Genomic DNA, 26,801 nt, shown 5'->3' with positions numbered 1-26,801 from the left:
CAACCCTGAAAACAGGATAAGGTCCGGGGGACGGAGGGAGGGAATGTTGCAGACAAATGAAGTATAACTACTCAGATGGAATGTTATGGTGAGTACATAACTTCTTTATCTGAAGTAGTTAACTTCATTTTATCTGCAACCTGTGGGACAGAGTCCCAAGCTACTCTGATCCTGGGAGGCTCTTATGGAAGGATATTCCTGAGCACCGCAGAGCCAAAGGATGCTCTACCCCTCAAAATCAGATCCAATTTGTAATGGGAAATGAAGGTATGTGAATTGGCCCATGTCGCTGCTGCACAAATATCGTCCAAAGGTACCCTAGACCAAAAAGCAGCAGAAGTCGCCATGGACCTGGTAGGGTGAGCCTCCTTAACCAGGAGGAGATAAATCTTTTGCTTTGTAGGCATGTGAAATGCAAAGAGTGATCCATCTGGCTAAAGAAACTTTAGAAATAGCTTTTCCCATAAAAGCTTTGGAAAAGGAAACAAACAATTGGTCAGTCTTGCGGAAAGACTTTGTTCTATGAAGATAAAAATGAAGTTGTCTATGAACATCCAACAAATGGAGTTTGTATTCACCTTTATTTTGGAAGTTGGGAAAGAAAACAGGCAGATTAATGGACTGGTTTATGTTTGCTTCAGATGCCACTTTAGGTAAGAAGGAAGGGTTAGTACGGATGGAGACCCTATCCTTATGGAAGACCAAATACGGAGGTATGGCAGACAGAACTTGAAGCTCAGAAACTCTCCTAGCCGATGTGACAGGACAAAAATGTCAAGTCTACCAAAGCTGTGGGTTCGAAAGGAGGAGCCACCAATGCCTGTAAAACAAAAGTAAGGTCCCAAGGAGGCACTGAATCCTTGACAGGTGGATGTAACAGAAAAGTACCTTTAAGAAAAGCCTTACACAGCCTAGAGGAGGTTAAGGCCATGTTGTCTTCACCAAAGTGAAAACTGGAAATGGCTGCCAATTGTACTTTCACTGTGGAGGAACTAGCTCCTTGCTGAAAGATGCCAGACAGGAAATGCAACACCACTGGAGCAGGGGCTGTAAAGGGATCTATTTTTCTCTGTGAGGCCCAAATGGAAAAGCACTTCCATTTACTGCAATAAAGTTTCCTAGTGGAGTCCTTAAGAGAGGCCACCAGAATGTATTTTACCTGGGATGAAAGACCGGGAGTCCTGGCAATCAAAGGAACTGGAGCAACCAAGCTGTTAGCTTGAGGCTGCCCAGATTGGGTGGACATGTCCCCGATGGATGGGAAACTAGATCCGGGCAGATATCCAGAACCCACGGTGGAGCTAAGAGATGAGACCAAAGGAATGGGAACCAAACCTGACAAGGCCAGAATGGGACAATGAGGATCACTTTGCACCGTAGTCAGCAAGCTTTCTGAAGAAACTTCGGAAGATGTGAAGAGATTGCAGCAAAGCTGACCCCATGCGAGGAAAATCTCCTCTGCTACTGACTGTTTCAGAGACCACTCGTAAGTCTTCAGAATGGCCCGACTCAATCTGTCCGCTAAAATGTTGGAGCACCCCGGGATGTGCGTTGCTATCAGAAACCGACCGGTGGAAATCGCCCATTCCCACACTCTCATGGCCTCGTGACATAGAGGGTAGGATCTGGTTCCCCCCTGCTTGTTGATATACCAGACAACCGACATGTTGTCTGACTGAATTGCAATCAATCCGAGAGGGATGACTGTGTGAAAGGCTTCCAACGCTAAAAGCACTGCCCTCATCTCTAGAAAATTTATGTGCAAATTGGTCTCTGCCTGGGACCACGTGCCTTGGACTGTCCTTTCTGAACAGTGTCCCCCCCACCCAAGTTGGGAGGCATCCGTGGTCACTGTGGTTTAGACTGGAGGTGATGCAAAGGGGCGTTCTTTTGATATCTCTGGTGAAGTTAACCACCAAAGAAGAGATGTCCTGCAGACGTGACTGATCTTGATCAGAAATTCCATGGGCAGGTCTAGCCAAGACCACTGAACAGCCAGAGTCCATTGAAGAACCCGCCTGTGAAGGTGTGCATAAGGGAGAATAGATATGGTGGCAGACGTGGAGCCCAGAGCCCGGAGAACCTTGCTCACCTTTGAAGACTTTGAGTTCGCTATCTGAGCTATGTGGCACCTGAGATGTAGAATCCTGTCTAGAGTTAAGAATACCTTCATCTGCAAAGTGTCTAACCGTGCCCCAATGAAGTCTAGAACTTGTACCGGTTGCAAATGGGATTTGTGAACATTGACTGTAATTCCCAGTAGCTCTGCTAATCGAATGAAATAATCTTGGGCCAGACACAAGTGATGCTTGTTGGGCACAGCAAAGTGCCAGTCTTCCAGGTATGGAAACACCTGAATACTCTGAAGCCTCAGGTGAGCCGCTACAACTGCCATTACCTTGGTGAACACCCTGGGGGCTGTGGTGAGACCAAAGGGTAGGGCTCTGAACTGAAAATGACTGTCTCCCAGCCGGAAGCGCAGAAACCTCCTGGAGCTTCTGTGTATTTTGATGTGGTAGTCTAATGAGCACATCCAGTCGCACTCTCTGAGATAAGGTAGAATGGACTGTAGGGTGGCCATCCAGAATTTCTGTTTGGCTACCAACAGGTTTAATGTTGACAGGTCTAGAATGGGCTTGAGGTCCCCCGTCTTTTTTGGCACCAAAAAGAACCTTGAGTAGATGCCTAATCCGGACTGATCAGGGGGACATTTTCGATGGCTTGTTTGAGAAGCAGCTTTGAAACCTCTAGAGCTGTGTCTTCCCTGTGAGTGTGTGGAACATCTGGGAGGTGTTTTATAATATTTGGAGGGGCAATGAAAGGAATAGAGTAACCTCTGGATATTATCTGAAGAACCCAGCGATCTGTCGTAATGGACTCCCATGCTGCTGTGTGGAAGGACAATCATCCCCCGACTGCCTCCAGAGTAGGACAGTCAGGCAACTGCTCAGGGATGCTGACCAGGTCTATCAGAGAAGGGTTCCCTAGACCCAAAATTCCTGGGACCCCCTCTACCTCTGGGTCGGCGTCGATCCTGTCCCCCTCTGCCTCTGGGGGAATAGCTGTCCTGAGAATCCTGGGAAAACTGAGATTTTCAGAACCACATCTTCTTCTGCCCTCTTTGATTCCTAGAGAAGGACCGCTGAGGGTTAGAGAAGTGGACTCCGATGGCAGACAAAGTATTCCCGTCCTTTTTGCTCTGGCTCTGAACAAGTGTGTCACGTACTGTCTTTCCAAAAAAAGGAAGAACCGTCGTAGGGAGCGTTGATAAACGACACCTTGAAAGGGTCCGCAAACTGACACAATCTGAGCCAGGCATGACGCCTCATGGCTATGCCTGTTCCAGCCACCCTAGCTGCTCCTTTCATGGCATGGGAAAGTAGCCGCATAGATGTGTTTGAGACTGACTTCAGAGTAGACATTTTTGCCGAGAACAACTGTCTGTCCTGCGGCGATAAAGACTCTGGGGGTGACTCAGCGAATTCCGAAGCAAGGTCTCACTGAAGCTGAATCACATGTGCCAAGTAATTCAACGCACGGATAGAAAAAGTCGCTGAGGAGTATACGTGCTTCCCATACCTATCCACCGACCTGGACTCCTCGTTTGGTGGGTGGACTAAGGAAATCTCCTGTACTAGTTCCTTCCTTGTGGTCGCTGTGACCAACATAGCATCAACTGGGGCTCCTTTGGACCAGGGTTGTCTGTCAGAAGGGGGAGATAAAACCTTGTCAGGGCATTTGGGGATGGGCTCTATGGTGTCAGGCTCCTTCCATACCATCATGATGATGAGGTCCACCAAGGGGTCTGCTGGTGAGGACACCCAGGAAGTAGATGGGCCCATGCCAGAGGCCTCCAGGAACACTGACTCATCCCCAGAAGGTTTTGGGGCTGACCAACCTCCTCTCTGGCGGAGGATCTCCATAATTTCTCTGAAGGAGACATCTTCGGGAGGTGACCTGGGGGAACTTCTCCTTCATCTAAGTCAGTGTCAGTAGTGAGGGACTTGGGGGAGTCCAAGTGCCTCCTTTTGCACTTGAGCTTATGGTGACTCTCTTCAGTGGGACTTTCAGAAGGGGATCAGTGAGCCGCAGGGGTTTCCTCAGGGAAAATGACCTGGGGATCCTCTGGCATGGGCTGTCCCTGAGACAGAATGAAGGGAGTCATCACCAAATCCAGGGGGGCCTGGGTGGTATCCGAGGGGATGGGCTGGGGTCTCAATCCCTGGGAGAGAACCCTCTCCACCACTTCGAAGGCTGAGGGAGAAGCCCTCCCCGGATCTGAAGCAGGGACCGGAGCTGAAGACAGGTAGCCTGAGGTCCGAGGGAACAGATCGAATCTGAAAAGGTCAGAGCCGAAGAATCCATTCCCCCGAGTCCGACTCCCTGTCCATGAACAAGTCGGATCTGAGGAACTCAAGGTAACAGTTGGAGTCGAGGTTGGAGGAACCGTCGGCGCCGAGCTACCAGCTCCGAAAAACCTTGGATCCAAGAGCCCTGAAGCTGAAGCATGGATCGGGGAAGGAGAGATGGAGTGGAAAAGGGGCTTGGAGGTTGCCCCTCCAGAGGGAGATGGACCTGGCAAGACCCCCATCTGAATTTGGGTCTGAATAAATCTCCGCATCATCCTGTCCATATCCATGTCCAATAGGCTCTGAGTCGACCTCGAAGAGGCCACCGACTCAGATCTGGCTGGTCTGCACAGTGGGGAGGAGGGCCTCGGGTCCGAATATTCCAACGGCTCTGGTGAGAAACGAGGAGACCGGAGCCATGGAGAAACAGGCCTCATGGTCTTAGATGGGGGGCTGAGAAAGAACTCCCTGTCTGGGGACCTGTTACGATGCCTGTCCTTCTTTTTCTCCCTTTCCTCTCTGTGCCTTTCCTTTTCCTTCTCTTTTTCTTTTTCCTTATCTTTGTCAGACTCACTGACTGAAGATCTGTCCTTTGAAGACCCATCGCCAGATGAAGAGGGAGGTTGCATCCCTGTCTGGGTGGAAGGTGGTACACTAGAGACCGAGGCTGAGGCAGATTCCAGCATGGCAGCAGGGAGAAGGCCTTTGGCAACTAGCTTGGCCTTATGATCCCTAAGGGCCCTAGGGTTAAAACCTGAACATACAGCACATTGAGTGGACAAATGCGCCACTCCTAAGTATATCACACAGAGAGTGTGACCATTGGCTGGGGAAAGCTTATGGCCACACTCTGTACATTTTTTGAAAACAGGCTTTGGCTGGTCAGCCATAGTCCTGCACTTCAAGGTACAAGCACTACCTCTCCAAAAACCACATACACACAGGTAGGGGAAGGGCAGGCCTAACTACTACTCTATACAAAAAACATTTTTTTTTTTTAACACCAACGACCAAACGAGATACTACAGAAGGGGAGGAAGGGAAATCCTAGTCAAGCACACCTAGATATCAGCAAAAAAATTTTTACTTACTATCCCTGAGCTCAGAGCAAAGGAGACCACGATGCACACTACTGGCACGGCAAACAAGATCTGAGGGAAGATAGGAAATCGTAGGGCATTATGGGTAAGGGGAGGAGCTCGGAGCTTGGAGCAGATGCTAGAAAAAGTTGCCGGCTTGGATCCGATATGGATCCGTATACCCACAGGTTGCAGATAAAATGAAGTTAACTACTTCAGATCACTGCATTACACAACATCTCAAAACTAATAAAATAGTTGATGGGACACCTCTCTTAAGAGTACAAAATGTGCTTGTTTCAGAGATGTTGATAAGTAGAATCAAAGTGGTTTCTTTGTAGAACCAACCCAAATGCCCAAGGGCATTTATAAAAAAAATGTAATTTTTAAATTTATTTTCTCTTTTTTAATTATAATCTTCACATGTAGTTGTTTATTTCTATTGCTTACTATTATTGTTTGTAATACTTGTTTTTCTTGTACAGTAATTATATATTGTATTTTCTGGAGCTTTTCTCCTAGGGTCTCCGCTGAAAATGGGACAAAATTCCTGTTGGACTAACCCGGTTAACAAATGTCAATAAATAAATAAATTAATTGCATAGTACTTAAACAATTATAATAGGCTACTTGTCAAATAGCAGTGAACTCAATATACTATACAATTTTGTATTTGCTGTATTTTCAGTTTAGTGTTATTTATTTATGCTTGAACTGTTATGGGGGGCTTTTCCCCCTGGGTCTCTACTGAAAATATGGTCTCTGACCCAGTGGGCTTTCCCGGTCAACAAATGTCAATAAATAATAAATAAATTTACTGAAGCATGTATTATATTTTGGATGTATTTCAGTTGATCGACGAATGACTTTGTCAAAATCAACCTGGTCAAGAACACATGATTAACAATTCAGTTCATCAGTCATCAGAAACAAGGCAAACACCAGCAAATAAGCAAAATCAATTTTTCTGCAATGGGGCAAAAGCCACCTTGAACTCTCCGCATCCTTGCCAATTACATATACCAACTCAGAGATTGCACTTCAGTGGGAAAAAAGTACATTCCCCACTCCCGCTGTGCCACAGTCTTAGTCAAAATGGCCAACCGACTGCTTTGTTGATAATGTGGACTTGACCATATGGGTTTTGACAATGTTGTTCATCAGTCAACTGATATAGACCCTATATTTTGTCTGTGTAATATAGCTATTATCTGTTGTGATTGCCAGAGTTATTGCTATATGGCTGAGAATGGTCCTGTACCAGCCTACCCATCTGGTTATGTAATAAAGTAAAGTAAAATAAAAGGGTATTTTACAACTTTTCCAGAAATCCAAACCCTGCTGGGTGAAATATTTCATTTTGTATCTTTAGTACCTAATTTAATGCATGATATCATACTCAGCAGACTTACATTAGTTCAAGGCAATTTGGAAATTATGGAAGACAGTTAGGTAACTCTGTGGCCTGAATATATATCAAGTAAAATTGTGAGAATAGCTGCCTGATAGGCTGCTAAGATAACTTAGTCTTGAATATATCCCTGGTAAGAATGGGGAGGGGGCAAAACAGCTTGATGCAATACTAAAAATATAAATATCTGGTTCATAAGTTCATAGGTAAGTACTACGCTATCTGCCCAAGGGCATTTATAAGCCTAACCAGAATGTGTTGGCTTTCACCACCTCCTTAGATTAATTCCCTGTGCCTCTGTCCAGCAGAGCCATTAGTTCCCTGCGCCTCTGTCCAGCAGAGCCACTGCAGTGATCCCTGGGGTAAATTTTCTGTCTCCGATCCACCCGTCAAGGTTTCTCTTGAAGAGTGTTAGTGAGGGGCTCTGCCGGATGTATATTGGAATCCTGTTCCAAAGCATGGGGAGTCTCTGGGGCAGGAATCTATCCCTCCAGCATGTCCTATTTATCATTGTGGTGAGGTTTATATCTCCAGAGCGTGTGGCTCTCCGAGATTTGTTTTTTTTTTTAGGCGGAGCATGTCCATCAATTTAGGGTTGGACATGGCCTTGTATGTCAGGCAGAGATCACCTCTGAGTAAGCGGTATGCAACCGAGTACAGCTGGAGTTTCTTGAGTCGGGCTGTATAGGGCATCTGTTTGAGGCTAGTAATCCTCTTGGTCAGGTACTTTTGTGGTCTTTCCAGCTGTTGCAGGTGTCTTGTAAGGTACATCCCAAATGGGGTGTTGTATTCTATGATGGGTCTAATGAGTGAGGAGTAGAGAGGCACAATAACCTCTTTTGTTCTATATGTGAACCCTTTTGTGATTAGGTGGGTCACATAGAAGGATTTTCTAACCACCTTGGCAATATGATTATCAAAGGAGAGATTATTATCTACTTGGGTCCCCAGATCCCTTATTACATTTTCTGTATTTAGGGAACTACCACCTATGTGGTAGTTCACGGGTACTTTGTTTTTTCCAAAGGGGATGACTATGCACTTTTTGGCATTTAGCTTGAAGCCATGATTTTGACACCAGGTATCCGTCTCAGTGAGACCCTTCTGGAGGGTGTCTGTATCAGCCAGAGAATCAATTATGGCCCCTAGTTTGCAGTCATCTGCGAACTTTGTCAACCATAGTCCTCCTGTGCTTGCCTGTATCTCTGAGAAGTATATACCGAACAGGAGGGGTCCTAGGACTGATCCCTGGGGGGCGCCACTTGTAACCAGTTTAGAGTCGGACCTAGAGACTGCAACTCTCACCGTGTGGGTTCTATCTGTGAAACAGTTGGCAACCCATCTCGTGACATAGGGGTTTATGTTCAAGCTGGTGAGCTTCTCTATAATACCACAATGGGGAATGGTGTTGAAAGCCTTTGCGAGGTCTAGGTAGACTGTGTGGATCACCTTTCCCTCGTCTAATGCCTTGGTAACTGTCTCAAAGAAGTCCACCAGGTTTAGGAGGCATGATCTTCCCTTAACAAAGCCAAACTGGGTAGAGTCCATGGTTTGGAGGTTCCCAATGTCTCTGTTAATGAGTTCCATGATGATGTGCTCCATAGCCTTACAGACCAGGCTAGTCAGGCTTAAAGGGCAATAGTTCCCGGGGTCCACTGTGGCTCCACCTTTGTGGAGTGGGATAACTGTTGCTGTGTACCACTCTGTGGGTATGTAGCCTGTAGAGAGGCTTAATTTGAACAGTGTGTTAAGGTGGGGGGTTAATTCATTTTGGAGCTCTTGTAAGACACAACCTGGGACACCGTCCGGTCCCATTGAACCTTTGTGTTTGACTTTGGATAGGGCTGTTTTAACCTGTGTGTCGGTGATTGATGGGGCCCTACATTCTTCTGGTGTGGTTATGGGCCCTTTAGGGGGTGAGAGGTGGGTGAAGTTTTCACTAAACCTTTCTGCCAGAATGTTGGCAATATCAGTCGGTTCAGTGTATTTTGTGCCATTCTGCACTAACTCAGAGCAGATCTGAGAGTTTCCACTTAGGTTCTTGACATAGCTAAAGAACGCTTTGTGGTTATCTTTGTAGTCCTTGGCAATTTTTCTTTTGAAGCTAGCCTTGGATGATTTAATGAGGGATCATAATTTCTTGCTGATACTGATCAGGGATGTCTTTCCTTTTTGGGATTTTACTCTTTTCTGTACTAGTTTCCTCCTTCTATTGTATAGCTTGTTTATGGCAAGGGTCCACCAGACTGGTTTCCTTTTCTTGGAGGAGTGAGTCTTGGTTTTACATGGGATAGCATGATCCATGCATTCCTGCAGATACTCATAGAGTGCCTTTGTAAAGGTTTCAGCAGCTTGAACAGCATTGTCCTTTAGCATGGGGACTGTGAACCTTTCCACCTCGGTCTTAAGTAACGTGAAGTTTGCTTTTGAAAAGTTTTTCATGGTGGTTTCCTTGATTGGGGGTGTGGGCAGAATGTAGATATCCAGAGTGATTAGTCTATGGTCTGATCTAACCAGCGAGGGGTTGACCTCCGGTGTGGAACACTGGTTGCCCATGTTGGTGATGACCAGGTCCAATATGTTGTTCTCTCTGGTGGGGGTGTTGACCAGTTGATCCAGGGCATTCAGGTTTATAAATTCTGGTAAGCATTGGGCAAGGGAGTTAGTACTTGAGTAGTTCTCCCAGTTTATGTTTGGGTAATTGAAATCACCCAGTATTAGGGTGTTTGGTAAGACCTTCATATTTTCCAGTGTTTCCAGAAATGCGGAATGAGGGTCCTGGGTCATGGTGGGTGATCTGTAGCAAGCAACAATTTGGATTGCAGTTTTGCCCATTGTTAGTTGCACATGGATGATCTCTGATGCATTGTGCTGCACCACCAACCTGGAGGTGTGGGTATCCTTGATGAATATGGATACACCCCACCTTTTGTGTTTCGGTCCTGGTTCTGTGGCTGAAAGGTATGGTATGAGTTATAGCCTGGTAGTGCTGGGGTGCTCTCAGGAGCCTTATACCAGGTTTCTGTTACTGCACAGATGTCGATGTTCTCCATACTGAGGAGTGCCTCGAGTGTGTGCATTTTGAGGTTTAGACTTCTGGCGTTGAGTAGCATTACCCTCAGTTTTTGGTTACTTGTGCTATTTACGGTGGTGGGTTTGTCTTTTGAGCCTTGCCTAAAAAAGGCACTATGGGGTGGCAAGATCCTTGACCAGTATTCAAAAGCCTAAGGGTGACAGGTGCAAGCCATCTCTTGCAAAGCAACATGGCTTGTCGAGCATGTCATCCCAGGCGGACAGATATTGGATCCCCTTTAAATGACACCAGAAACTTAGCCAATTGTTGAAATTGATCATTTTTTTCTTTATACTGTGGCATCATTCTTGGTGAGGGCAGGATGCTACTCAGGGTCAGGGTCATACCGGCCCGGGCTACATGATCAGAGAGCTCTTCCATGTTTCTTTTCATGTAGTCCAGGGAGGTATGTCTCAGGTCATTCACACCAACATGGACAATGACAGAGTCATATTTGTACTTATTCTGGATTGACCTGAGTGCTTGTGTTATGTGATGGATCCTGGCACCCAGCAGGCAGCTAACTGTAACCTTCTCCTTGTCCAGCCTGGCTAGAGGAACATCAGTGTGCATGACTTTAGAGTCGCCTTTTACTAGCGTGTTGGGTATGTTATTTTGCCTTAAGAGCTGTGATTGCGTGGCACTCTGATTATGTAAAGTATGTGTTTCATGGTTGGTGATGGGGTGTGGAGGCTGCCTGGATGTCTGCTTTGGAGGTCTCTGTTGCTTTTGCAGATTTTTATTTAGATCCTCTGAGTATGTTTTCATGTATTTATGTGTGTTATTTTCCGGTGTTGGTTTATTAGGTCTATGTGAGACTGGTGGTGTGTTGCAAGTATTACCCTTCTCCTCTTGACTGTCAGTTCCAGTCTTGGGTTGAGAGAGCTTTGCCTCCAGTTTGACTGTATAATTGCATCTCTCGCATATATTAGTGTTAGGTGGTAGGAGGAGAGGGTTGTCTGTGTACATGAGGCAGTTGTAACATTGCCTCAAAATGCCCAGATTCACCAGTTGGACTGGAGAGTATACTGGAAACTGCCCTTTGGACATGCCTGAATAGGTAGAGTTAGCTGTTTTTCTGATTGGCAGGTGGGGACGAATAGAGAGCCTTGTCCTTCTGGACAGTATAGGGGGGGGTCTAGTGCTTGGGTTAATTAGTACTTGCTATGAGTTTTTAGCAAGTGCTTGGCTGTAAAATGAATGGTTTGAGTGTTAAAGTTGAAAGTTTGTCTAGTTCCAAGGGGAAAATTGAAGACTAGACTTTGTGGAGCCGGGAATAGTTTAACCTAGCTAACCAGTTTAACCCTAGCTAACTGGTAAAGAGATATGTTTAGGTATAAAAACATCAAAAGGAACTAGAATATGTCTTTGGATGGAAGGCATGGAAGAACCCATGTGCTATCAGTAACCTGTTAGTGAGTGTTACCATGAACTCCCAGTTATTAAAAAAATGAATAAGGTCTGCAGAAAATGAAAAAGTAGAATCCATAGTGCATGATATGGAACCTTGTCAGATGATTCCAGCCATCCAAGTAACGAGGTATGGTTGTGTGCAGACAGAGCAGCATAGATCCACTAAGAGAAGAAAGGTAACCTTACAGAGTCCTAGGTTTCCCTCTGTAATGTCAGACAGAGGACTAGTCAGAAACAGAACTCTTAGCAGGAAGTACTTAAACAAGACAGATGTTACTGAGGTAAAAGTAAAAGAATTGCCATAACCAAAAGCAGAAGAAAGTCACTGGCATGAGGTGCCTTTGCAGAGAAATGACTAGTAGATGAAAAAAACACCTATATCTGTATTCACAGGTGAAGAGGGTATAGTCTCCTCTTCATATGAGTGCACTGATGAGAGTGTTCCTGACCTGGCAGCTTTGCAGGATAAATAACACAAGCAAATTCTGTGGGAGGATAATGCATTAATGTGGGAGGATAATGCATTAATGTGGGAGGATAATGCATTAATTAGTGCCAGAGAAAACATAGTCAGAAAAGGAGAAAGAGATCAGCGAATTGACCCCATCCGCTACCCATAGTGTGAGACGTTGAATGACTTGCTGTAGAGAGTAAACAATGGCAAAAAAAAAAAAATACAGGGTCACATTTGGCCAAGAATTATTGACAAGCAATTTTATAATTACAAAATATATGATTTTATGCAATATTCTAATACCAGTAGGAGTAAATGTTAATAATTATTTTCATTTTTGGACAGTATTAGCTATAACAAGAAAAATTGTAGCAAGCAGCTGGTTAAAAGACACAGAATCTACATTTACAGAATGGTTACTGCACTTTCACAATGTCCATGATAGATAAAGTGGAATAATAAACAGGACGACAAACGTGAGCTTCTCCGTATCTAAATTGCCAAGAGTCTTGGCTTCACGCAATAGGTTCAAAATAAAAAAAAAATCAGATTCTTGCTAACAATAACAGCAGTTCTGGAAATATATAACAATGGTGCCACATCAAATGAGCAAATGAAGGAGCTTACATTTTATATAGCGTAAATATTATATTTATTGAGAACATATGCATATTGTAAACTGATACTTAGTAGTTTAATAGTTAGTAAAATTATTTTATGTAAAAATGGTTGCATTATAATATTAAACAAGACATGAAAACAGTAAAATGACTTGTACCATGAAATTACTTTTAAATGTGTATGTTTGCTTTTCTATTTTTTTCTGTAACTTTTGATGTTACGACCATTAAAAAAATCTTTTGATAAAAATACAGTGTCAAATGTTATTTCCAAATTACTTTGAAAATTTGTATAAATAAATTGGCATCTAGCTAAATATTTTGTGAGGACACCTAGAGATGGAAAAAACAAAAGCTAGATTTTTAGCTTGATTTTTTTATTGGCTTGCTGTAATGAAAGACATTCAAACTTCTAAACAGCTTGTCCAGAAGGTTAAAAGACACTACCATATCCGGGGTTTAGAAGTTCACTTATACCCATGCCTAATTTTGAATTTCCCTTTCTACAGATAACAATGGATCTTGTAGGTCAATCACTAAAGCCTAATAATGGGTAAACATGGATTTAGTGATTATTGACTTTACCAAAAAGTTTCCTGATGTAGCACTCCTGCAGATAAGCACGGCTAAATCAATAGCCAGAGAACTGGTGTTCTCCAGGATATAGATTCCCAAAGAATTCCTCAAGAACCAGAGAACCCTGTTAATGTCTAGGGCAATGTATCGGGTTTGCCAGTGTTTTAAAGTAAAACAGTTATGAATGTAAGTGTACCACTCTCAAACGGATTGGTTACTGTACTGCTTTAATAAAACTCTGATATCTGAGCTAAAGAAGAAGATAGAAAAGGATGCTAAGACCCTTGAGCAGCTACTTCTCTATCTCCTTTGTGCTACAGGAGAAGTATCTCAAGCTTCAATAAGGTTTAGTCCATTTGAGATACTATATGGTAGATATCCCTTAGACTTGCTATACATAGCAAAGCAAACTTAGAAACAGGAAAAAAGCATTTAAATGGAATAGGTTGGAAATTGCACTGCTAGTAGTTGACAAGTATTTGCAAAAGTCATAAGAAATGCAACAAATTGTATGTAATAAAAAGGCCAGGCTTACAGAGTATTATATAGGGGATAGAGTAGTGCCATTAGTTCCTGCTACTTAAAATGAGTTCCTGGAAAGATGGCAAGGACTCCATGGAGTGGTAAGAGAATGAATGAAACAAACTACAAAATAAGACAAACTGGAAAGAGAAAACCAGATCAGATATATCACATAAATGTGTTAAACCATGGAAGAAAGTCGAAGCTTCTGCAGACAGTGTGGGACTGTCATACGTACCAATAGTGGGCATCAAGGAATTCTATCCATGTTGTTCAAGTAGGCAACAGGTCGTCTAAGGCTCAGAAGCAAAGAATCAAACATGTTTTACTGATAAACAAAACATTTCTCTTGAGCTTCTTTTTAGAACAGACAAGAAATCTTAGGCTTTGCTTGCTGTGATTGGCTCGGGACCCATTTAATTGTTTACTTGTTGCTTTGAAGCACTGCTTACAGAGACTTCAGAGTGAATCTTGTGCCATGCATCACTGGATAAGTACTTTGCATTCCTAAACTGCACTTTTTCAAGTTGAATATAAATACTATTATTTATTCTGTGCATTATTTGTTTTTTGCACTCATTTTAGAATGATGTATTTTTACCACTGCATTTAAAACTGTTTTTTCTGCACTCCTGCTTTCTTGCAGCATCTGTTGTTTGAAATATTGTTGAATTTGATCATTTCCTGTATATTAGTCCGCTTTATTGTTTAAGCTGATTATTTTTTGAACTTTGGGTTCATTTTGTGATTTAGGAGCCTGGAAGGGTTAATGCTACTCTCTGATGGCAGCAGAATGTAGCCTAGTTAAATTCTATGCTTTAAATAACTTAATAATTCTTAGATTGTGCTAGTTGTGATTGGCCATTGTTGTTTTCTGGTTGTTTTGAGACACTGCTTACACAGACTTCAGGGTGAATATTTTGCTATTCATCACTAGATAAGTACTTTGCATTCCTAAACTGCACTTTTTCAGGTTGAATGTAAGTACTACTGTTATTTTTGTGTATTTTTTAAGTTTTCACACTCAATCATTTTAGAGTGCTATATTTTCCATGCATTTAAAACTGTAATTGCATACACTTCTACCCTCTTGCTGTGTCTGCTGCTTGAAATACTACTGAATTTGATCATTTCCTGCACTTTAGGGAGCTTTATTGTTTAAGTTGGTATTTTCTAGCACTTCAGGCCCATTTTGTGATTTAAGAGCCTGGAAAGACTAGTGCTGGTATCTGGTGGTAGTGGAGAGTAGTCTGGTCGATTTCTGTGCTGTTAAATCACTTAAGAAACCTTAAATCATGTTAGTTATGATTGGCCAGGGGCCATTTTACTTGTTCTCTGGTTGTTTTGAACCTGTAAAAAGACTTTGTATTTGAGCATGGCTTAGCTTCACGCAATAGGTTTTAGCAGTGCTCTGTATAGACACAGGCAACCTGAACTGATATTTTTCCTACAAAAATACCATTCAGACTTCCCTTTTATTCAGTTGTGCAAAGAGAAACTCATTTGCACAGGGACAAACACTGCCCTATGCGTTTTGGAATAGATATTCCCATTACTACTCTATACACTTGCAACAACCTACTGATTGCCTAAAGTAGGCCAGTTAACCACGGACATGAACTTTCCTGCTATTTCCGGAGCCAGCTTGGTGGATATGGGCATCCTGAGGCAATATAGCAATTGCTTTATGTTTATTGATAGCCAGCTTATTTTTAAACAAACTGATAAGGTATGTGAGAGATGTATTAAACAATGTCAGTGTTAACAAAGTTCTCACATGCAACCATGCATAATACACACACCACACTCATCACATGCAGTTTAGATCAGATACATAGGTCCACATATGTTGAGTTACTTAAAAGGTAATCTTCCTAAACCCCAAAGACCCCGCAGACATTGGACCTAAAACAAAAATCTTCAGCAATCCCAAAAGCACTCCACCAAAACAACACACACCAAAACACAGCTACAACTCATGGAGCCTCAGTTTCAAAGATCATAAGACAAGCCACCACACAACCCAAAGATTTAGTCATAGGAGACTCCGTGGTGAGATACACAGATATCCCACTCACCAGGCTGAATAAGGAGAAAGCCACAGTCAGTTTTCTTTCAGGGGCCAAGATCCAGCAGATCAAGCATGCTGTTAGGTCACTGGATGACAAGTCTCAGTATGACTCAGTCATAATCCATGTCGGTGTAAATGACCTGAAACATACTTTCTGGTCTATATGAAGAGGGACATTATGGAGCTGTCATATTATTTGCCCCAGGCTAGTATAAGCATAGCGCCGAGCAGCATTCGACCTTCACCAAGGATGAAAATGAACCGAAGGTGGTTGTCTTTAGTAACTGACTTACCTTCTGGTGTTATTCCAAGGGGGTTCAATATTTGTCAGAATGGGAGGATATAGTCAACAGACCATGTTGCTTTACTAAAGATGGTCTGTACCTGTCCACTCTATGCTTTTGAATATTGGCTAAAACATTGTCCTCCCAACAGTGCATTTTTTAAGGTAAATCCAAACTTACAAACCTTGCAACATAGCAAAACCACCAAAGAGAATCTAAAGGTGTTACTGCTCAATTCCAGGAGCCTAAACAAGAAGCTCCAAGCTATCCCTCAGCCTGGAGAATGTAGACATCTGTGCAATTACTGAGGCATGGTTTAAAGCTGCCATACCATGCAGTGTCGGGCTGTAATGCATTCCACACATTTTGGCCAGCTATTGTGCAGGCAGGGGTTAAAGGTGGAGGTGTCTCAATCTACATCAATAGATTCAATTCAAGGCTGCTCAAACAGGATGACACACGTGAGGCTCTTGATGTCTAAATTGCCATAGTCAACATCCTGTACCATATCTTTGCAAGTTATTGTTCACCCTCTTTGGCCCAGAAAACCCATAGCTCATACTTAAACGTACTGAAGACACTCATCGTTTAACCCAATACCATATTCATGAGTGACTTTAACTACCCCACTACAAACTGGAAATCATACATGACCCCAGACTTGCTTGCCCAGAGATTCCTGGACTTTTTAAATACAAACACCCTGGACCGGATCCACAAGGGTACAGACATGCTGGACCTGGTACTCACAAATATTGTAGAATGTTGCACCCCTTAGTGTAATATCCTGTCTGGTATGGTAGGAATATGAAGCTGTCTATACTGAGAAAAATCAAAACTGTGGCCCCAGCTAATCCCATAACATTTTGGAATTATTTTAAGGCAAACTTTCTATTACTAATTGATAACTGGCAAAATTCCAAGCCTCCCCAAACCCTGATAACACATCTGCCTATGTGGAATTGCTCACAGAAACCCTGTACAATCATGTTAATAGATGCATATAGACAGATGTGCCTACCACGTATAAGCTAAGAACAAACTTACCATCCTGGTGGAATCCAAACATCAGTAGCCTATCATACCTCTCAACCTTTTAGTGCTGAAATCAGGACACAACCTTACAAAATGGGAGACAAAGGCTGAAAAATAGGGACAGATTTTAAATATTGCATTTATAAACTTAGAAAGTTGATAGAATAATAGGGTTTGTGGTAATATACATTTTCTGAAGGATTTGAAGTCTGAAACTCAAATGTATGCCATTATTTATTGACTTCAGTCCTCAGATCATCTGAGTGATTTGCCAGAAAACCACACATTTTATGAGGACTCGACCAAAAATATGAGTCAAAAATCTGGACATTCTGCAAAAATCTGGACAGTTGAGATGTATGTCAATAGGTTGTACAATTAAAGGAAGAAAGTCATGGCAAATATTAGGAATTGCAATGCCCAGCAGGATAAAAAAACTGTCTCCCATAAATCTAAACAAACAACTCAGATAACAAAGCCAATTGTGGGGTAAAAATAGTCTCCCAGGCCAAGGAAAAACATATGGCTTTTTTAGCAATGTCCACAGTCTCAAAGGCAGTATAAAATAGTGTGCAGAATTAACTGTAAAAATGTTAAATAAATAAAAATAATAAATAAATAACTGAGCTTCCAACTATCCATTACTTTGAGCTTCATTTCCTGCAGACAGACTAGGTGGGCCTCTATAATTGCTTGAACCTTTGGTGAATTCAGGCTGCCCTAGTACGATGGGCACTCAGACCTACTTTCCATGAAACCAATTGCAGTGCAGCTTGTGGGTAAATCATTGGTAAATGTGAATTTGCTGAGTTGCTTGCTATAAAAAGTATATACCATTCAACTCCCCCACCGACAACCAGTTCAGGACTTCCCCGGGCTGGTCAAGGCCTTGGGTGCCAGTGACAGCTACAGCTGTGTGTGAGAAAAGTCACAGGTGGTCATAAAAAATAGAAAAGGGCTGCAGTCATTATCTGCCCCAGGCAGTATCCTAGCAATTATATTGCATGCCATACACAACTTAGTTAAGAAGACCCCCTTATATAAACCTACACAAAAAACACCAATATGACAGAGTCAGTGTTATTCTACAAAACTACTGAAGTAGGATAACATCATGCTAATGCAAAAACTTATACAGAGTGCTAGAGTTAGAGCCAGTCTGGACACTCATCTTACTTTAGTATCCTGTAGAAGGAGCTCCAACTCCCCCAGGCTTTATGCCCAACTTGTGACAGTCTGTTGTAATAGTCAGTCTAAGCAACTAGGAAAGCAACAAATGGGGGGACCCATTAGTACAACATCTTGGTTTTCCAAACACTGATCAAGAATACAGAAAGTATAGTGAGCCAGTAATAGGGCCCCTTCACCTGCACCGAGATAAAAGGAGCCAGAAAGGACAAGGAAAGACGTGCAAAATAACAGGCATCAGTACAGAACCCACGCTATGTGTAGAAAAAAATATAACCTGCATTGCATACCTGATTTTACTGGATAGGCTTTTGTTCCATAACTTAACATGTCATGGCTAAAAGGCAAACAACATTAGTAACTTCACTGTAAATGGTTCACATGAAACCAAACAATTAATAAAATCAGTTGTTCCAACTCCTGCAACATTTATATTGTTAGTGTTCAGTAGCCCCCACCGTTCTTAGGATTGATCTAAAATTCAACTCCGCAAGTAGCACACCAGCACCTGACAGTTCCAGACACAAAAGAGTAGAAAAGCAATAAAAGGTTGGTCCTATAAAAGTCAACCATCCCCTGCACTAAGATCCTGTTTGTTTAGCTCACTTGCTGACTAGCCATGTTCATCAGCAGAGTCTGAGGAGCCTGAAAAAAATCTCCGAACAGGACTTGTCACTAGATGGTTGGACTTATTCAGACAGGTGGTAAACTCCAGCGATTTCTGGGAGGCTCTCAGACCCTGTTTAGACCACCTGTTAAAGTGGTGACTGGTGTATCCCTTCTTCTGAGCCCTAGACAAAGACTCTTCCTTTGACTAGGAAACCCTCTTAATGCATGAGTGTGGCAAAACTGACTCAGAGGGGTCTACTGTCCCCTTATGTGATTAGCATGCCGATGGCCTTCTATTCATGCTAGCCTGCCCAGGGAGTTGCTCTCCCTGGCACTGAAGCCCAGTGGACATGTTCTTCCTGGCAGGCACTTCCTTGCAGGCCCAGGTAGTTTCTTAGGTGAAATGGGTCTATACGTTTTTAAGCAGGAAAGCTTCCACTCTGTTTCCTTGTTGATCCAAGCTGGATCAGTATTCCCCTCCTCTGCAGGCTTGTTGTAACATTGTAGATCTTTCAAGAACTGCATTTCCTGTGAAGGAGACTTGAGGTTGATGGGTTTCCCATTCCCTTCCACCATTAATACAGCAGGAAATTGCAGGGAAATGCAGTAATCTTCATCCTAGAGTTCCCTCCTGTAGCTGGAGATGGACTGCCATAAACAATAAAGGTGTTGTAACAAGTCTAACATGATATACTGTATTTGCTCCAATGGTAACTATTTAAAATGTTGGGACCCGCTGGAGCGAGTCTCAAAATACTGAGACTGAATTTCCAAAAGATCAGATTTACATATACTAAGTCTGAGAGCTATTTCTCTGAATATTTCCTTTTCTCTGAGGTATGGCAGTCTTGGCGTTGGTATATATTTGTTTGGGGGGGTGCACAGGGATCTTGCCCCCCCCCTCTGAAAAAATAAGTTTTAAAGAGAAATCTGATTTTCGAGATTCACTCTTCTTCTGTTTTCATTCTTTTTTTTTGGTATGTCGGCAGATGGGGGCTGTATTCCTCTGTTCTCCCTGCTGTGCCTTATTAACCACTCTCCCATTCTGCTGGAAAAGAAAGCAATCAGGACATGACAGGATGAATTTCCTTCTCTACATGAAGGACCCGCATGGTGAACTCATTCAAGGGAAGGGGTGAAATAGCTGGGATGGCCTGTAGCTTTATGAACCAAGTAATTACTGAATGACTGGAAGTCCTTGTCTGCCATGGTATTAGGCACTCCCCTCCGCCAGACATTCCACCACTGAGACCCGTTCTCCAGATCAGCTGTTCCATTATCTCATCCTTTATCTGTGCTATGTGGTTATATGTACCTCTGGATGCCTGCTACAGCTCTCTAATTGATTTCGTTAGTAATTTCAGCTCCTGCTCTAACACCATGACCTTCATTTGCTGTTGAGATGTGACCGCATGGTAGGCTCCCACTTCAAGTTCAGTAGTGCTATTATGGAGAGATTCTCATGCAATATAAGCAGGCATTTGTCTGAAGAGGCTTCTTTGAACTAGTCAAACAGGATCACCTTGATCCTTGAAGAAAAGAGGTGCGTCTTGGTCAAAGCAGAGTACGTGCCTATGGGAATGGCAGAAACAGAATAAAGCATTAATTTTCCTTTCAGGCTAGCTCCACCTCCTCTCCCAAATACTTGCATTCTTGAAACTGACCTTTATAATCCACACACTTACTCTCAAGAAAGGATAGAAATTCAAGCAGCAAAATGATCTTAATTTTAAAGTTTACACATTACCCATAACTGACCTCATTTTTTTCTGTTAATAGTGGTCTTTTCTGAAAGTTATTTTACATAAAAAATTGTTAATTCATCTCCCTCTCAAAGCCTAGGGAATATCCTTATTCCTACAAAAAAGTAAATTGTATGACTATTCCTGGAAGACCCAGATCAGCACTTGACATTTTGATTTTCAACGTGGCCAAGGTAGAGCTCTGTCCTTCTGTTAAGTATTAAATCTCTACAAATCCTATTCCACACACCATGAGGTCACAACCAAAAGAAGCCTCTTGTGCTCAGTGGGACAATCTAACAACCATCTTTTTGTGCATTAACTGGATAACAAGATTTCTCTAAACTTGCTCTTCTGATTAGGAAAAATGCCTATCCTGAATTCAGAAATATTACAAAACTGAATGATTTCAGGGGTGTTTTGGAGATCATCTGGCTTTACTCTTTGCTCTGCAATCATTGTAGGGTGTTGTGCTGATCCTTGGAATCCCTCATTTGATTTTACCTTTGCCTGATTTAATTGTTGGAGTGCTATACTTTTATTTTTTACTTAGTTTTAACCATTTTATTGTACATAGCAAGGTATCTAAGATTCCATTCATAAGTAGTTGGTAGACGTATGTGCTCAATGAGACCGTTGAGAAGACTATCCCAGATTCCTGATTGCCCCAGAGCACTGTCTGGTTAAGTGACTAGCGCAGAGTCACATAGCAGGCAAATGAAGGCTGAGGGGAATCAAACCCTAGACTACAAGAAGCAGCTTAACAGGTCATATCTTTAATCTTGTATGTTATATTGTTCATTTTATGTACTTTTGTACCCCCTGTTGTTGTATGTGCTATATATCAAATATTATGATGCCATATTAATGTAATACCATTATCAGTTATTGTACCTCTCATCTGGGCATTGTCTGAAATGACCAATACCCCAACACACCTATCCAGTTGGTAAGCAACTAGCTAAATAAATAAATAAATGACCAACATTATGAAAATAGAAATGGAAAAAAGTAGGAGTGTGTTACTCTCTGTTTGTTTAACAAGTTCATCTTTGGTGATAGATCCTTTGCATGAAATTTACAAACTCCCCTCAAAGGGGACTGATCTTAGAGGTTGTTATATAAAGAAAGGAAGTACAGGAGGCGAAGTCTACTGCAGAGGTGAGGGTACAGGGGGTACATGGACCCTCCCACTGCACCCAGGATCACTAATTTAATTTTCGGGGGGTTATGTTTCAAGAAAAATGGTCCGTTATTCAAGATGAGGTCAACAAAAAATGCATTAAAAGCTTAAGGTAGCATATATCTTATGAGATGGACTTATTAATGAGGAGGACATGAGGGGGTATTATTATTATTATTAGTATTATTATTAGTTATATTATTATTAGTATTATTATTAGTAGTATTATTATTAGTTATATTATTATTAGTATTATTATTAATTATTATTATTAGTATTATTATTAGTTATATTATTATTAGTTATATTATTATTAGTATTATTATTAGTATTATTATTAGTTATATTATTATTAGTATTATTATTAGTTATATTATTATTAGTATTATTATTAGTTATTATTATTAGTATTATTATTAGTTATATTATTATTAGTATTATTATTTAGATGAGGATAAATGAAGGGAAGTGCAGTTGCTCAGAGTCATGGTGCTTTTAAGTGACAAATCAGTGATGCAGAGGAGTAGTGAGAGGTAGAACCAAAGAACCAGTGTAAAGTTATGCTTTTGTAGTAGCCTTTGCCCCCACCCCCATTTTGTAAGGCCCTGTATAGTGGTGTATTGTCTCCAACTACATCAGGCAGTAGTACAAGACAGGGTAAGAGAAGGAAGTAAAGTTGGACAGAATGCAATGGTCAGAAGATGGAAGAAGTACAAGTGAACACGCAAAAGCTAAACTTAGTCTAGTCAATAGCTTATGTTTCTAATTATGGCAGATAACAGATTTAGGACAAAAATCGTGGAAACTATAAATAGAATCCAATGGAAGTGATGCAGGACAGAGCAGTGTAAACTCTAAAAAGAACAGTAAGATATTTTATATGTGGTTTTGCTATAACAAAATATTGGAAGAGTAAACACTAGACAACAAAATTCCCTGAGATGAAAAAGATCATTTTGTCTCAGATGTGCGCAAGTACTATGGAAAAATGCAGTGATGAGACAGACTACTTTGGCATCTCTTGTTAGAGCTTAGAGCTTATTAAAAGCTCTATATTGTGTTAAAGGTAAGCGCTAGCCTAGCATACTAAGCAATATCAGAATTCTCTGGCTTAGAACAGAGAAGATAAAAGACAACAGGAACTTAGCACCCAGGAGAGTTCCTGAGGCAATGCTGTAAGGGACCAATATAAGGGTTGGGATCAAAGTGTAGCAATAGGATAACAGCCAATCACTGGGAGCAGATCAATAGGATAACAGCCAATCACTGGGAGGAGATCAATAGGATAACCCAATCACTGGGAGGAGATGGACAGAGATAAGCGATGGTTGGGCATGTGGTAGTCTGTGGGAGGACCAAATGGCATATATGATCTAATTCAGGAAGGGCTTTTATCAGGGACATAGGAAAATTGCAGCTCCGAATTTTCTGCAATTGTCATCTTCCTCTCTGCACATTTTTTTTTTTTTTTTTTTTTATAATTTAACAATATAGTTTTGACTAAAATGCTGAATCTATTTTCATTTGAAATTAAATCTAATAAAGAACAGCAACAATTTAACATGATGCTCAGTATATGGAAGGAAAAGCCAGGATAAGTCCATTTTCAAGTTATTTATTTTTACTCAGGCCTCGTTTCATCATTCAGACAAAGCATTAGAGTTGGATCACATGAATCCTGAGTTGAAACAGACAGTCTGAGAACTTTTCAGTATTAAAGAAAATTAAACCAGAGATGTGAGAAAAGTTGAAAATGTTCACATTCACATGGATACAGCAGTGGACTATAACTTTGTCTTCTGTATATCTAAGAATGTCAGTTCAAATCTATAAGAAGTGCAAATGGTGTGGTTACTTAAAATATATTCAGGTTAACTGAATTCAGTGATTTCATGCCAGTTTAAGTGACCTAAGAAAAGAAAAAAGAAAAAAGAAACACACACCAATTCAACAAATTTACTAGTGGCTATTTTCATGGAGGTTATACTCTTATCAGTGCTTGACAGTTTAATTTCTTTGACTTTGTCGGAGTGTTGGAATTAAAATTTACTGTAGTAGCAGTAGTAGTGTGTGTGTGTGTGTGTGTGTGTGTGTGTGTGTGTGTGTGTGTGTGTGTGTGTGTGTGTGTGTGTGTGTGTGTGTGCGTGATTGTAATAGCAGTAGTAGTGTGTGTGTGTGTGTGTGTGTCTGTGTTTGTGTGTGTGTGTGTGGTTGTAGTAGCAGTAGTAGTGTGTGTGTGTGTGTGTGTGTGTGTGTGTGTGTGTGTGTGTGTGTGTGTGTGTGTGTGTGTGTGTGTGTGTGTGTGTGTGTGTGTGTGTGTGTGTGTGTGTGTGTGTGTGTGTGTGTGTGTGTGTGTGTGTCTGCTTGACAGGGGCACAAGAAAATAACTTTCTTGGGTGGCGTAATCCAGGGAACCTTGTTGGCTAGGCTTACGTAGGTCCTTGGGCCGATAGCCTAGTACCTACCTAGGAACCTATGAACTTATGCAAGTTACATGAATTTTTCATTAAAACTGACACGTAATTCATTTTCCAGTATAAGTTTTTCAGGGTGGAGGACCTGAATGAATGCCTAATACCTCTGCATTCCTCTGCTTATGACGTTTGGAGGCCTTCAGGTTGAACTATGAAGATTTAATCTGCAGTGCATTTAAGGAAAACTCAAACTGAAAGGATCTACCCATGACAGCACATCTGCCTAGTGACCTATTAATGCAAGTTGAGCCATGGAATAAAATAAACTATTAGAGGTTAGTGGGACTTGACTACTGAAGTCACAATTTCCCTAGCATTTCTGCAATAAAATTTTCCACAATTTTTGAGTAATCTTTCTTAATATCCATTAATCAGGCATGGCAGTACAGCCTTCCATAAGTCACCCACAAACTGCATGTACAAACGAAGAAACTCCTGACTCAGTAATATGCTCTATTTTTATGTTTAGTACAGTTGAAGCATTTACTTATATAGTCCTATTAATTCCTGTCCTCCTGAAGGCTGAATGCAACAGCACAGTTCATACAGCAGTATTTTCATCTACTGATCTGCGAATGTAAAATTAGAGCTTTCACTTTCAGTATTAAGATTTTCATTTTAGCAGTTAGTCAAAGCAGAGAACATAATGTCAGGCAGTAAAAATAAACAATATAACTATAACTTATTTTAGGTCAGGGAACTCTACAAAAATAAAAAAAAAGTGTTGCATTATTAATAGAGCAAGACTTAACCATCATATTTTAGAGACTGTATGCACTAGTATATAATGTTAGTATCTGGAATGTACAGCGCTTTAGCAGACAAGTAATGTTAATCCATTTTTACATTTTAGAAATGAATCTAATAAGAGCTGCTGTTAGTTTGACTCTGTACACCAAACTGGTGAAATATAGTTGTTTGCAACTGCATTTTCTCACACAATAAAGGCTGCATCCCCCAAATGGTCAGTTAATGGATTTTCAAATAGGAGCAGCAACATCTAATAAAATTTTGTTTAGTGAGTGTTTGATCTTGGTATAAGCACCTCTAATTAATTAGAGGTTGGCAGTAAAATGTCTAAAGTATATGTCCTATCATAGAGGGTCATGTTAGCTTGTAGTTAGTGTCTACTGATGGTCAGAAAAACATAAAGGAAAGGAGGAGGTGCTTAGACAAAACATAGAAATATATGAATAAAAAAAACAGCTACCACCAAAAGCAGGTCTCCAGGTCCAAAAAGCCAAAAGAGTCCAGAAGCATACAAACCAAAGAAGGACCAGGAGTAGGTTGTAGATTCCAGTATAAAGATTATTTATTGTACAATAAATAATCTTTATACTGGAATCTACAGCCTACTCCTGGTCCTTCTTTGGTTTGTATGCGTATATAAATATAAGAACCTGGGAACAGTACTAGGTAAGTGATTATAAGAGCTATAAGATGCAGAGCCATATACATCTTTAAGTGGCACATTTAAAGTTTTTGTCACCCTTTTTAAGCACCTAGTAGTAGTCACCTCCCAAATCAAGGAAGGGCATACAAATGAACTCTGGCATATATTTGTGTTAACCTGTCCTATCATCAAAAAGTAGCCTTAAAGGTACTTTTGTATGATTTGTGGTGGACTTTATTCCAGAGGCTTGGAATACATTTAGTTAAGAACCTATCTCCCCTGCAAGTTATTTATTTGATGGTGTAGATTTATGTTCGTAGTCTGGGTATTTGTACAGCCAGTAGATTTGTGATGAAATAGGAGGTCAGATAGGATTAGGTCTTTCATGGGTCAAAAACCATGAGACGAAGCCCCTCAGAGCAGCCTTAGGGCTACTGAGTATGAGTTTTTTAGGCTCCAGGGCCGATAGCCTGGTACCTACCTATGAACCTATGAGAGGTGTGCTACTCTATCAGCATATTTGAAGGATTTAAGACCTTTGATTTTCTTTATTAGAAATCTTTTGGGCTTTTCTAGTTAAGTGACATGTTTGAATTTGTACATAGCAAAGGAGCACTATACTTGAAGATGGGTCTGATAAGGGAAGCATACAGTAATGGGATTATATCTTTAGGTCTTGAAGATATCTTCTTGGAAATTAACTGGAACAGATAGATATATTTCCTGAAATAAGATGATCAAATGATCAAATGAGAGAGAGTTGTCCATATTAAGTACCTAGGTGTGTTATTACTGTATATTATTGTGTATATTATTGTGTATTACTGAAGAAGAACATCATAATTAACATATAATGTGGGATTTTTTTTTTTGAGTCTGTTTTCAGTATGTCTGGTATGTGCATATTCCACCCATTGCTGGAAGCCACTTGGCGAAAGTGTGATACACTCGTGGATTTATTTATTACAGTCTATACTCAAAGTGTGTGGCTCCAGCAACCATTTTTTTTGGCTAATTCACTATCTAATAGTGCTGGACTTATTGCTGATATCAGGTTTTGCTCTGTTAGCAGATAACAGTGTCCAGCTTGCAGTCAGCAGCAAACATGATGAGCTGCACTTCCGGAATATGTCTCAGATGTCTGTGCACTTCCGGAATATGTCTTGGATGTCTGTGCACTTCCGGAGTATGTCTTAGATGTCTCTGCATTTCTGGAATATGTCTCAAATGTCTGTGTACTTCCAGAATATGTCTCGGATGTCTGCGCACTTCTGGAATATGGCTTGGATGTCTGTAAAATGATTGCCCAACAGGAGTGGGCCTCA

The sequence above is a fragment of the Protopterus annectens genome, chromosome 1.part1, assembly GCF_019279795.1.
Source record: "Protopterus annectens isolate FY-2018-M chromosome 1.part1, PAN1.0, whole genome shotgun sequence".
Lineage (NCBI taxonomy): Eukaryota > Metazoa > Chordata > Ceratodontiformes > Protopteridae > Protopterus > Protopterus annectens.
The sequence above is the reverse complement of the archived record's forward strand: the minus strand, read 5'-3'. Positions refer to the sequence as shown.